Genomic DNA, 12,359 nt, shown 5'->3' on the forward strand with positions numbered 1-12,359 from the left:
GACTTGAAACATTTACTGATGAAGATCAAAGAGCACAGCCTTCGGTATGGATTGCATCTCAATGTAAAGAAAATAAAAATCCTCACCACTGGACCAATAAACAACATTCTTATCAACAGAGAAAAGATTGAAGTTGTCAAGGACTTTGTTCTTCTTGGATCAACTATTAACACTTCCGGAAGCAGCAGTCAAGAAATCAAATGACGTGTTGCATTAGGCAAATCTGCTGCACAAGACCTTTTTAAAGTGTTGAAGAGCAAAGATGTCAACTTGAGGACTAAGGTATGCCTGACCCAAGCCATGTTATTTTCAATAACCTCATCTGCATGAGAAAACTGGAAAGTGACTAAGGAAGACCGCAGAAGATCCCTTTGAGTTATGGTGTTGGAGGAAAATATTGAAAGTACATGGGCTGTCAAAAGCACCAACAGATCCGTTTTGGAAGAAGTGCAGCCAGAGTGCTTCTTGGATACCAAGATGGCCAAACTTTGTCTCTCAAACATCTGACATATTGTCAGGAGGGACCAGTCGCTGGAGAAGGATATCATGTTTGATAAGGTGGAGGGTCAGAGAAAAAGAGGAAGACCTCCAACGAGATGGATTGGCCAACTGGCAGCATTGATGGACTCAAACGTGGCAACAGTTTGGTTGGCCCAGGATTGGGCAGTGTTTTGTTCTGCTGTTCTTAGCATCGCTATGAGTCGGTAACGACTCTATGGCACTTAACAACAACAACAACAACAACATAGTTCTAGTTAAAAGCATGATGATATCCTTTGACCACACATTGTTTTAATATATCATATTCATGAGCTTCTTCTATTCCAATTGTTTTACTGTATCTTATTACCATGCATATGCACTTGACATTGCCTTGTTCTATACATACATTTTATATTCTCTTCTAAATTGTTAGCATATGATTTATTTTTCTGAAGTTACGCTGTTCATCCTCTAATACATGTAAGTATCTTGCAATTTTAGTTATTCCTTGAAGACCAATTTGAATACTTCTAAACACCAGCTGTCTCAAGTGGGAAAGATGAGGCTTTGAGCTCCTGTAAAGATTTACAGCCTTGGAAATCCTATACAGGGTTACTATGAAGCAGAACAGACTTGACAACATATAATCACCATCACTAATAGTTTTACTGAGTTTCTCTTACCATTAGTTTCAAGGCTGACACTCAAATAATGTTGTTGTTGTTAAGTGCTGTCAAGTTAGTTCTGATTCATAGCAACCCTGTATAGGGTTTCTGAGGAGCAGCTGATAGATTTGAACTGCCGACCTTGTGGTTCAAAGTCCAATGCTGATCCTTCAGCACCATGCCAGGAGTTCCTAGGTTCAATATTTTCTCTACTTTAGCATGGAATTTATCTACAAAAGAAATTGTGTTCCTATAGGAATGCTCTTTTTTAAGCACCTACTTGATAGCTCATATTTCTTGCTTAATAAAGGAATCCTAATAGGAATGGGAACTATTTCTAATAGAAAAGAAATTATGATTGCTAGTTTATTATTATTATTATTATTTTCTGCTCCAAAGCCTAAGGCTTCAGAGACTAAAATTGCTGCCAACAACCTTCCAAACTTGTTCCCTTCCTTATTTGAGGTTCTACTCAAATATCATCTGTTTAAAGCTCACCAAAAAGTAGCACCCTTACTTCATTTTCTATGTATCCCCCCTTTTTTTTTTCTTTTTCTTTTTTTTCTCAAACCTTTGTATCTACCCAGTCAATGGATGCACTGTGATATCAGTACTGGACTACCAACCACAAGGTCAACAGTTCAAATATACCAGCTACTCCTGGGAGAAAGTCCAGACTTTCTCTCCCTATAAAGATTACATGGTCATCGTAGTTGTGAGCCATGGAGTCAGTTCAGACTCATAATGACCCTATATAGGGTTCCCAAGACTGTAAATCTTTACAAGCATAGAAAGCCTCATCTTTCTCCCACGGAATAACTGGTAGTTTTGAACTTCTGACCTTAAGGTTCATAGCCCTATTCATAACCACTACCCTACCATATCTCCTTAAAGATTACATACAGCCTTAGAAAATATAGAGAATCACTATGAGTCGGAATCAACTAGATGTCAGTAGGGTTTTGGTTTTTGTGTGGAAATAAAGGACAACAAATAAAAGCAAGGTCTTGCTTATGTTGAAAGTTATATTAGAAATTGAAGCACTCTAGTGGTTAAAGTATTTGCATGCTAACTAGTAGGTGAGTGGTTCTAACCTACTTGCCACCAGATATGGAAGTCTGCTCCCATAAAGATTTACAACTTTTGAAATCCTATGAGGAGTGCTATTCTGCCCTGTAGGGTTGCTGTGAGTCAGAATTGACTAGACAGCAGTGGATACTGGTATTTTTGTTTTGTTTTTTGTTATATTACAAATTCTATAATGGTAACATCATTTTATTTAGAGAGCTTTTTTTGGGGTATATAAAGAGTTAAGCTACTTGATATTTTGATGAATCTTTTTGTAAGCCCTTACATCCTTGTCACTTTTTATTATAAAGTATAAGATGCCTAGATATTGACTGAAGTCTGAACATATTGACCTGGCTTTGTCTTATTTGTAGTTAAAAGCTCAATACATACCTTTGGGGTGATTTATTGTTAATCTCAATACTAATGATTACTTGAGAATTATAGTAATTACCTATGCCTTTTGGAAATAATAGTGGCTGCAAAGATATAACTAGAATGCCATTGTTACAGCTGTTAGATGACATCAAGTCAGTGCTGACTCATAGTAACCCTATGTACAAGAGAAGGCAGCAGTGTCCAGTACTGTACCAGCATTGAAGTCATTACCATATTTGAACTCATTGTTGCAGCCACTTTGTCAATCCATCTCATTTAGGGTTTGCTCTGTATTGTTGATTCTTACTTTACCAAGCATGATCCCCTTTTCCAGGGACCGGGCCCTCACTGATAATATGTCCAAAGAATTTGACATGAAAAGTTGTCATCCCTGCTTCTATTCTGGTTATTTTTTTTCCAACACAGTTTATTTGTTCCTCATGGTGGGTTATATGAAGAAAAACATGGCATCAGGATTGGAAGAAGACTCATTAACAATCTGTAATATGCAGATGATACAACCTTGCTTGCTGAAAGTGAAGAGGACTTAAAATATTTATTGATGAAGATCAAAGAGCACAGCCTTCCATATGGATTGCATCTCAATGTAAAGAAAACAAAAAAAATCATTACCACTGGACCAATAAACTGCATTCTTATCAATGGAGAAAAGATTGAAGTTGTCAAGGACTTCATTCTTCTTGGATCAATTATCAACACTCCTGGAAGCAGCAGTCAAGAAATCAAAGGACATATTGCATTAGACAAATCTGCTGCACAAGACCTTTGTAAAGTGAAGAGCAAAGATGTCAGCTTGAGCACTAAGGTGCACCTGACCCAAGCCATGGTATTTTCAATAACCTTATATGCATGCGAAAGCTGGACAGTGAATAAAGAAGACCGTAGAAGAGTTGATGCATTTAAGTCATGGTGTTGGAGAAGAATATTGAAAGTGCCATGGGCTGTCAAAAGAACCAATAGATCCGTTTTGGAAGAAGTGCATCTAGAACTCCTTGGAGGCCAAGATGGCCAAACTTTGTCTCTCATACTTCTGACATATTGTCAGGTGGGACCAGTTGCTGGAGAAAAATATCATGTTTGATAAGGTAAAGGGTCAGAGAAAAAGAAGAAGACCCCCAACAAGATGGATTGGCCAACTGGTAGCATCGAGGGACTCAAGTGTGGCAGTGATAGTGAGGTTGGCCCAGGATCAGACAGAGAGAGTTTCATTCTGCTGTGCATAAGGTTGCTATGAGTCGGTACCGACTTGATGGCACCTAACAACAACAACAACATGGTATATCAATATTTTTCACCAATACCATAATCCAAATGTATCATTTCTTCTTTGTTCTTCCTTATTCATTGTCAGCTTTCTAATGCATATGAGGCAACTGAAAATACTATGACTTAGGTCAGGCACACCTTAGTCCTCAAAGAGACTTTGCTTTTTAACATTTTAAAGAGGTCTGTTGCAGCACATTTACACATGCATCCTTTGTTTTCTTGGCTGCTGTTTCCCTAGGCATTGACTGTGGATCCAGGTACCATGAAATCCTTCACAATTTCAATCTTTTCTCCATTTACTGTTTTGTTGCTTATTGCTTTTGATGTGAGGATTTTTGTTTCTTAATGTTGAACCATAATCCATAGTGCAAGCTGTAATCATTAATCTTTTATCAATAAGTACATCAAGTCATCTTTGCTTTCAGCAAACAATATTGTGTCATGTGCATATCGCAGTTTGTTGATGAGTCTTCATGACTCTATGGGTTAATGTGCTGGACTACAAGGTTGGTTTGAACCACAAGGTGGTTCAAGCTCACTAGCTGCTCCTTGGAAACCCTATAGGTCACTATGAGTCGGAACCAATTCCAAGGCAATTAACAACAACAACCTCCAATCATGAAACTGGGCTCTTATTCATATAAAATATAGATTGAGTTAGTATGGTGATCAGATAGGTTCCAGACTCACACCTTTCCTGACTTTAAACTACAGGTATCCCTTTGTTCTATTCAAATAATTGTCTCTTGGTCTAAGTAAAGGATCCACATAAGCCCAGTGAAATGTTCTGGGATTTCCATTCTTTACAGTGTTATCTATAATTTATTATGGATGCCATCAGACATAAAAATATGTGAGGGGTTAAGCTAACACTACTATATTATCTAGTGGTAGAGTCCTGGTTTGGCATTGAGTGTTAATGTGCTGAATTGCAAAGTCAGTTTGAACTGCACAGTCAGCGGATCAAGCTCACCAGCAGCTCCTTGGAAACTCTATACAGGGTCACTATGAGTCAGGACTGACTCAAAAGCACTTACCAACAACAACAATAAAGCATGCCATCATCAATAGTTCATCTTTTAAAATCTTCTATAGTTTACAGAACAAGTTCATATGCATTATCTTATTTGGCCTTAGTATTTATCCTGCAATATTGTCTAATATTAATGTTTGAAATGACTTCCAGTATCCACTTGAGGAAATTGAGGTTTAAAAAAATTTAAATGACCTTTATAAATGCATTAAGCAATTCATTCAGAATCTGTTAAGCACCTATATTGTACCTAATAATAGGATTTAAAAATAAAGAATAAAGTTGCATTGTTAGTTAGTGGCAGGGCAGGATCAAGATTCTGTGGCTCCCGATCCAGCACATGGGGTTTCATTTTCCAATCTGGAAACTATCACACAATGCAACAAGGCATATTTTAGTGGCATTTTCAGAAGCAAAATTCCAGGCTGGATGGATGTTTGATATTTCACAAGTTGGCATTTATGTGTTATATTATATATTTTTATTCATATTGTTGAATCCCTGGATTATGCTTATTAAATGTAAGTCCTGCTCAAGAAATATTGTATAGATTTCTGAATCCAAAGCTCTTATGTAGACATGCCATGTTGTTCCATAGACTGTTATATATGGGAAAAGGTAGTTTAAGATTCTCTCTATCTGTAACCAAAAGAAAAACAAAAGCCTAAGAATTAGGGAGTTGAGAGAATTTTTTACTCCCCATATAAACACCATACAGAACACATAAGCCTTGCCCCAGATTCAAATGAGCAATAACTAATGGGACTGATTTGTTGCTAATTTGTACCACTAGGGATGTTATTTTGTATTGAATGCAAGTAATAATTGCCAATTACTTGAGGCTAGGGAAATGAGCCAACTGACCATTTTTCTCCCTACTCTAAAACTGGTTTGTTTCTTTCTGTTGGTTGGTCAGTTAAAGACCAAGAGTAAAGTCATCAATTCATTTATAGCTAAAATTAGATGGTCTTTCAAACCTAGGATAATTTTTAAAAGTAAAATACACAGACATATAAGAACCATTTCTAAGCAACTAAGTTAATTAATTATGAGATTAAGAAGTACCTAAGAAACTAAAAGGCAAAAAACCCTTTACATTTCTGAAAAGGTAGTTCTTCAAAATCTCCCTGTATTTTGACTGCTTTTTAATTTACAATAATTATTGTTGTTGTCAGGTGCCACTAAGTCAGTTCTGACTAACAGTGAAGCTGTGAATCTTTGATATTCTTAAATCCTCTTCACTTCCAGGTTGTGTCGTCTGTGTACTGCTGTTTGTACGTGTGTCTTCCTCCAATTCTGATGCTAAATTCTTCTTCATATAATTCAGTTTCTCAGATTATTTGCTCAGCATACAGATTGAATAAACATCGTAAAAGAATATAACCCTAGCACACACCTTTCCTGATTTTAAACCATTCAGTATCCCCTTTTTCTATTAGAACAACTGCTTCTTGGTCTATGTACAGATTCCTCATAAGCATAATTAAATCTTCTGGAATACCCATTCTTCACCATGTTTTCCATAACTTCTCATGATCTACACATTTGAAAGTCTTTACACAGTCAATAAAGCACAAGTAAACATCCAATAACATACTAAAACAATTAGGACTCTATAATTCCTGTGAGAGTACTTGTCATGCTTTATTACTGTCAGTTGCCTTAGAGTTGGTTTTGATTCATAGTGACCCCACACACAATAGAACAAAACAGTGTCCAGTCCTGTGCCAGCCTCACAATTGTTACTATTGAGTCCATTGCTGCTGTCACTGTGCCAATATATCTCATTTGGGCCTTCCTCTTTTGCACTGATCCTCCACTTTACCAAGCATGATATCCTTCTTCAGGTACTATTCCTTCCACATAACATTTTTGAAGTATGAAATATGAAGTATCACCATTCTGACTTCAGAGGAGCATTCTGGCTGTATTTCTTCAAAGACAGATTTGTATATTCTTTTGGCAGGCCATGGTACTTTTAATATTCTTCTCCAGTACTATAAATCAAGTGCATCAATTCTTCTATGGTCTTCATTATTCACTGTAAAACTTTCACATGAATATGGGGCTATTGAAAACACCATTACTTGGATCAGGCACACCTTAGTCCTCAAACTAGTAGCTTGGCTCTTAAAAACTTTAAAGAGTTCTTGTGCATCATATTTGCCTAATGCAATACATTATTTGATTTCTTCACTGCTGGTTCTATGAGTGTTGTTAGTGGATCCAAGCAAAATGAAGTCTTTAACAACTTCAATTTTTACTTCATTTATTATATTACTTGCTGGTCCAGTTGTGAGGATTTTTGTTTTATTCACATTGAGGTGCAATTGATTCTGAAAGCTGTGGTTTTGGATCTTCATCAGTAAGTATCTTAAGTTCTCTTCACCTTCTGCAAACAAGGTTGAATCATCTGTATATATCAGGTAGTTAATGAGTCTTTCTCCAATCCTGATGCCACATGTTTCTTCATATAATCCAGTTTTCTGGATTATATGTTCGGCATACAGATTGAATACATCTGGTGAAAGAATATAACCCTGGTGCCCACTGTTTTTGAATTATCTTCAGCAAAAATTTACTTGCATGTGATATTAATGATAGTTTGATGATTTCCACATTTTGTTGTGCCATTTCTCTTGGAATGGGCTCATAAAGATTTCCCCAAGGATTCTCTGCCAATCTTTCAAGCTTCTTGGTGTAGATGAGTGAATGTCTCCTGTGCTGCATCAGAGTGTTGAAAGATTTCTGTTTGTAGTCTGTCATTTCCTAGAGCCATGTTTTTTGCCAGTGCCTTCAAGGCAACTTGGACTTCTTTCAGCACCATTAGTTTTTGGTCATATGTTACATCTTTCAATTGTTGAACATAACCCATTTAATTTTGGTATCGTGACTCTGTATACCTTCCATTTTCTTTTGATGCTTTCTGTATCATTCTGTATTTTGACCGTAGAATCCTTCAATATTTCAAGTTGAGGCTTGAATTTTTTTCTCCAATTCTTTCAGCTTGTGAAATGCTAAGCATGTTCATCCCTTTTAGCTCTCTAACTCCAGGTGTTTGTATATTTCATTATAACATTTGACTTGGTCTTCTTGAACTGTCCTTTGAAAAATTATATTCAGCTGTTTGACTTCTTCATTTCTTTCATTTGCTTTAGCATGTTTACACTAGAGAGCATATTTCAGCCTCTTCTGACTTCCATTTCTGTCTTTTCTTCCTTTCCTGTTTTTCTTTTTTCTTTTTTTTTTTAAGACATTTTGCTTTCTTCAGGTTATATGTTTCTGATGTCATCCCAACACTCATTAGGTCTTTCATCATTAGTGTCTAATGCATCACTTTGGCATGCTAATTTTATGTAAATCCAGGAAACTCGTTTGAAGAATATAGACTAGTTCACAGAACAATAAGAAAAGAAGAATAACTTTGCCTTAGAACAGACAGAAGTCAAACATTAGGTTGCAGAAACTGATGAAAGGTAGTTGCATTATATCTCTAGGTGTGGTTGTCCTTTCATGACATGTGTCTAATAACTATTGCTGTTGAACAAACCACTTCAAAATTTGGCTGGAGGGCCATAATAGTTCCTTACTTCTCATTTGTCTGTAAGTCAGCTGATCTAGGCTGGACTTCTCCAGGTGTAGGTCCAAATTCTGTCCTATGTAATATTTTGGACAATTTATGCTAAAAAAAATATTTTAATTAATCTGAAATTTATCTTATCTAGCAATCCTTTCCATTCTATATGTTTCTCCTAGGAAGAACAACCTTACCTAAGAATGTTCTTCTCATGCTGATGGAACTGATATCAAAGCAAATGACTCTGCTTTTATTATTTATGCTGACATCCTATTGACATGACCCTATTGGCATCCAAGTGACATGACCCAAGAATGGAAAATTGCCCCATACACTATAGATGGTCATTGGTGTGGCAAAGGATGTGGATACAGGGAGGAATGGAAATTTGGGATTGTTAACTCAATCTACCTTCAGGAGTGTCATTTTTTAGAAAAACTAACTTTCAGTAAGTGAGAGTATTAGTGATCTATCTCTCATTCCTTGGGCAGTGGGGAATGGGTCACTTGATTGGCAGTATTAACAAGCCTATGGTAGTGGTTGAGAAGTGGTTTTCCCCAAGGAAAACCATATTGCCTGCAAAATAAGAGATCATGGATTCTGAACAGGTAAAATGACACTGACATTACCTATGTTACTATTTTTTGTCATACAAGGGGGACCTTGAACTTAAAAAAAAAGCAAAGTATGGGATTAGAACCTCATGAACTGTACAAACATGGATGCACAAAAGCCAAGAGACCCTGAATATCTGATAAAAGGAATGCAACGTTACCAAAAGATTCAGGAGGGACAACAAAAACATAGGGAGCAGAGCCAGTTTGATTGTGTCATAGCTTTACTCAAGTTGGAGTCATTGCAAGTTAAAGGAATGTCACTAAAGGAGTGTTGAATTCCTGGCATTCTCAGAATGGGTATCACCTAAATGTCCCCAGGTTCTGGAACAGCAGTGGGAGTGCTGGTAAACAAGTGGCCCAGGTAGAGAGACCATCCCTCAAGATTCCATTACACATTACAATAACTCATCACGACTTCCTCCCTCATCAGTCAGTCAAGGTGTACTAGTGGTTGGACTACAGTGTCCCTCATTGGGAGAGAGGAGGAGTTTCAAGGAGCCACTGTATGCAAGTCCACCTAATTTTTAGCATAATCTTAGAAACTATCATTCAAGTTGTATTCCTTGAACTCGTAATATATGTTTTTCAGTGAAAGAAACTCACCTTTTTGGTAATTCATTTTTAAAATTAGAAACTACAGGAGAAGGGTGAGACTTAATTCTCCTATAAAGATTTATAACCTCGGAAACACTATACTGGGTTGATTTCAGTCGGGACTATCAGTATTGAAGAAAAACTCTTAAATAACCTATAATATGCAAATGCTTACTGATATATCATGCTTGCTAAAATAGAAGAAGACTTGAAGAACTAACTAATGAAAATAAAATGTTACAGTTTTCAATATATATCATACCTCAACATAAAGGAAACAAAGATGCTCACAATAGGAACAATAAACAAAATCATGATATGGGAGAAAAAAATTGAAGTTGTCAAGGATTTTACTTGGATCCACAGTTTTCATCTATGGAAGCAACAGTCTGGATTCTAACAGTGTATCACATTGGACAAATTTACTTCAAAACATCACTTGAAAATGTTAAAGAGAAAAAAAAAAATGTCAATTTGAAGACCCAAGCCACGGTACTGTAATCAGCTGATATGCATGTGAAAGTTGGGCAATAAAGTAAATTTAAGAAGAATTGTTGCTTTTCAGTTATGATGTTAGGGAAGAGTACTAAATATAGATAAATCTGTCTTGGAAGAAGTACAACCAAAATGTTCCTTAGAAGCAATAATGATGATACTTTGTCTTCCATACTGTGGCCTTGTCATCAGGAGGAACCAGTCCCTGGAGAAGGACATCATGCTTGCTAAAACAGAGTATCAATGAAAAAGAGGAAGACCCTCAATGAGATGGATTGGCACAGTGTCTACAACAACAGGCTCAAACATAGGAATGGATGTGAGGGTGTTTTGAGTTTGAAATGACTCAATAGCACCTAAGAACAACTGAAGTATATGAGCATGGTGTGGCAGTATAGGATAAGCACTGGATTACAGACCACAAGGTCCTTGCTTCAAACTCACCAGCTGTTCCTCAAAAACCCTATACAGGGTCACTATGAGTGTGACCCAACTCAATGGCACTTAACAACAACAACAACACAAAAATAATGTATAGTATATTTAAAGGAGTGTGGTGGTGCCATATGATAAGCACCAAACTGAGAACTACAGAGTCCATGGTTTAAGCCTGATAGCTGCTCCACAAAGAAAAATGAAGCTTCATACCTGAAAGGATTTTAAAAGCTTTGGAAACTGTATACAGGTTCACTATGTGTTTGAACTTACTTGAAGGTACTTAACACCACCAACAAAATATGTATGTATGGAGCTCTAGTATGATACTACAGGAAAAGTACTGGACCACAAGGTCAGTGGTTCAAATTCACCAGCCACTCCTCAGAAACCCTATACAATGTTGCTATAAGTCAGTTGCAATGACTCATAGTGATCCTGTCTTGGGTTTGTGAGCAGTAGCTAGTGGGTTTGAACCACCGACCCTGCAGTTAACTGCCCAGTGAGTATCTTACAGCGCCAGATCAGTACTCCATAATTCCATATATATGAGAGGGGGCTTCAAAAAGTTTGTGGAAATTGTTCTTCATTACTTTTCAAATCCATTTTTTCACAAAGTTTTTGAAGTCCCCTCATGTTGTTGTTAAGTTCCATTGAATTGGTTCTTACCCAATAGGGTTTCCAAGGAGTGGCTGGGGGGTTTGAACTGCCATTCTTTGGTTAGCAGTCCAATGCTTTTCCTACAGTACCACACCAGGTACCAGGTATCTCTCTCTCTCTCTTTATATATATATATAAATATATATATATATATATATATGTGTGTGTGTGTGTGTGTGTGTGTGTGTGTGTGTGTGTGTGTAAATTTTAAATATGTGTGTGTTATATTGTTGTTGTTAATTGCCAAGTCAGTTTTGTCCCATAGAGACCCTGTATAGGTTTTCTAAGGAGTTGCTGGTAGGTTTCAAATGCCAATCTTGCATTTAACAGTTCAGTGTTTATCTTATAGTGCCACATCAGGACCCCCCAATATTTTATGTGTATAATTTGGACAATAAGGTAATTTTTCTGGTCATTGCTCAAATGATAAATACATTCTACATGATTTGAAGAGTTCAATGTTTAAAAGAATGACTCAGACCATAAAAAAGAAATAGGAATAAATATTTAACTGATCTTATGATGAGAAAATGCCTTTTATGGATAAAACAATGAAAGAAATCACAAAAGAAATACAACTTCAAAGACAATCTTAAGCAAAATTATTAGCTAAGAAATATATTGGGGATATTGCAAAGAACATTACAATAAAAGACCAATAACTTACTGTATTAGGAGATCTATCTATCTATCTATCTATCTATCTAACTAATGTTTTATTGTGAATTATGTGATAGTTTACATGGGAGAACATTAGTTTTACATTTATCGTATCGTATATCATTTCATTGCTATGGTTACAATTCCCTCCATGTATCATCTACCATCCAAAGGCTATAAATACCCTGCAAGCCTGCCCTCCGGTCATCAGCACACAGCTCCTCTCCTCTCTGTGTCTAAAGTCTCCAAGTGTTCCAGGTCTCCACGTCATCGTCTCTACCTCCATCTTAGGCATCACTGCTTCTCTGGGTAGGGTCCCGCTCTCCGCTCTTCTTCCTTGATGGTCCCAGGGACCTCTGCTCCTAGGCTGAAAAGTTAATCACTCCCCTCCTTGCTACAAAACGTCT

General features: G+C 36.8%; 1 protein-coding gene across 2 annotated transcripts in view; it reads left to right on the forward strand.

Annotated features, from left to right (window-relative positions):
* Nucleotides 1–12,359, forward strand: part of LSAMP (limbic system-associated membrane protein) — a 1,036,759-nt gene that overhangs the window by 623,811 nt on the left and 400,589 nt on the right. The window lies entirely within an intron of this gene.

The sequence above is a fragment of the Chrysochloris asiatica genome, unplaced genomic scaffold (genome assembly GCF_000296735.1).
Source record: "Chrysochloris asiatica unplaced genomic scaffold, ChrAsi1.0 scaffold00061, whole genome shotgun sequence".
NCBI classification, from domain to species: domain Eukaryota; kingdom Metazoa; phylum Chordata; class Mammalia; order Afrosoricida; family Chrysochloridae; genus Chrysochloris; species Chrysochloris asiatica.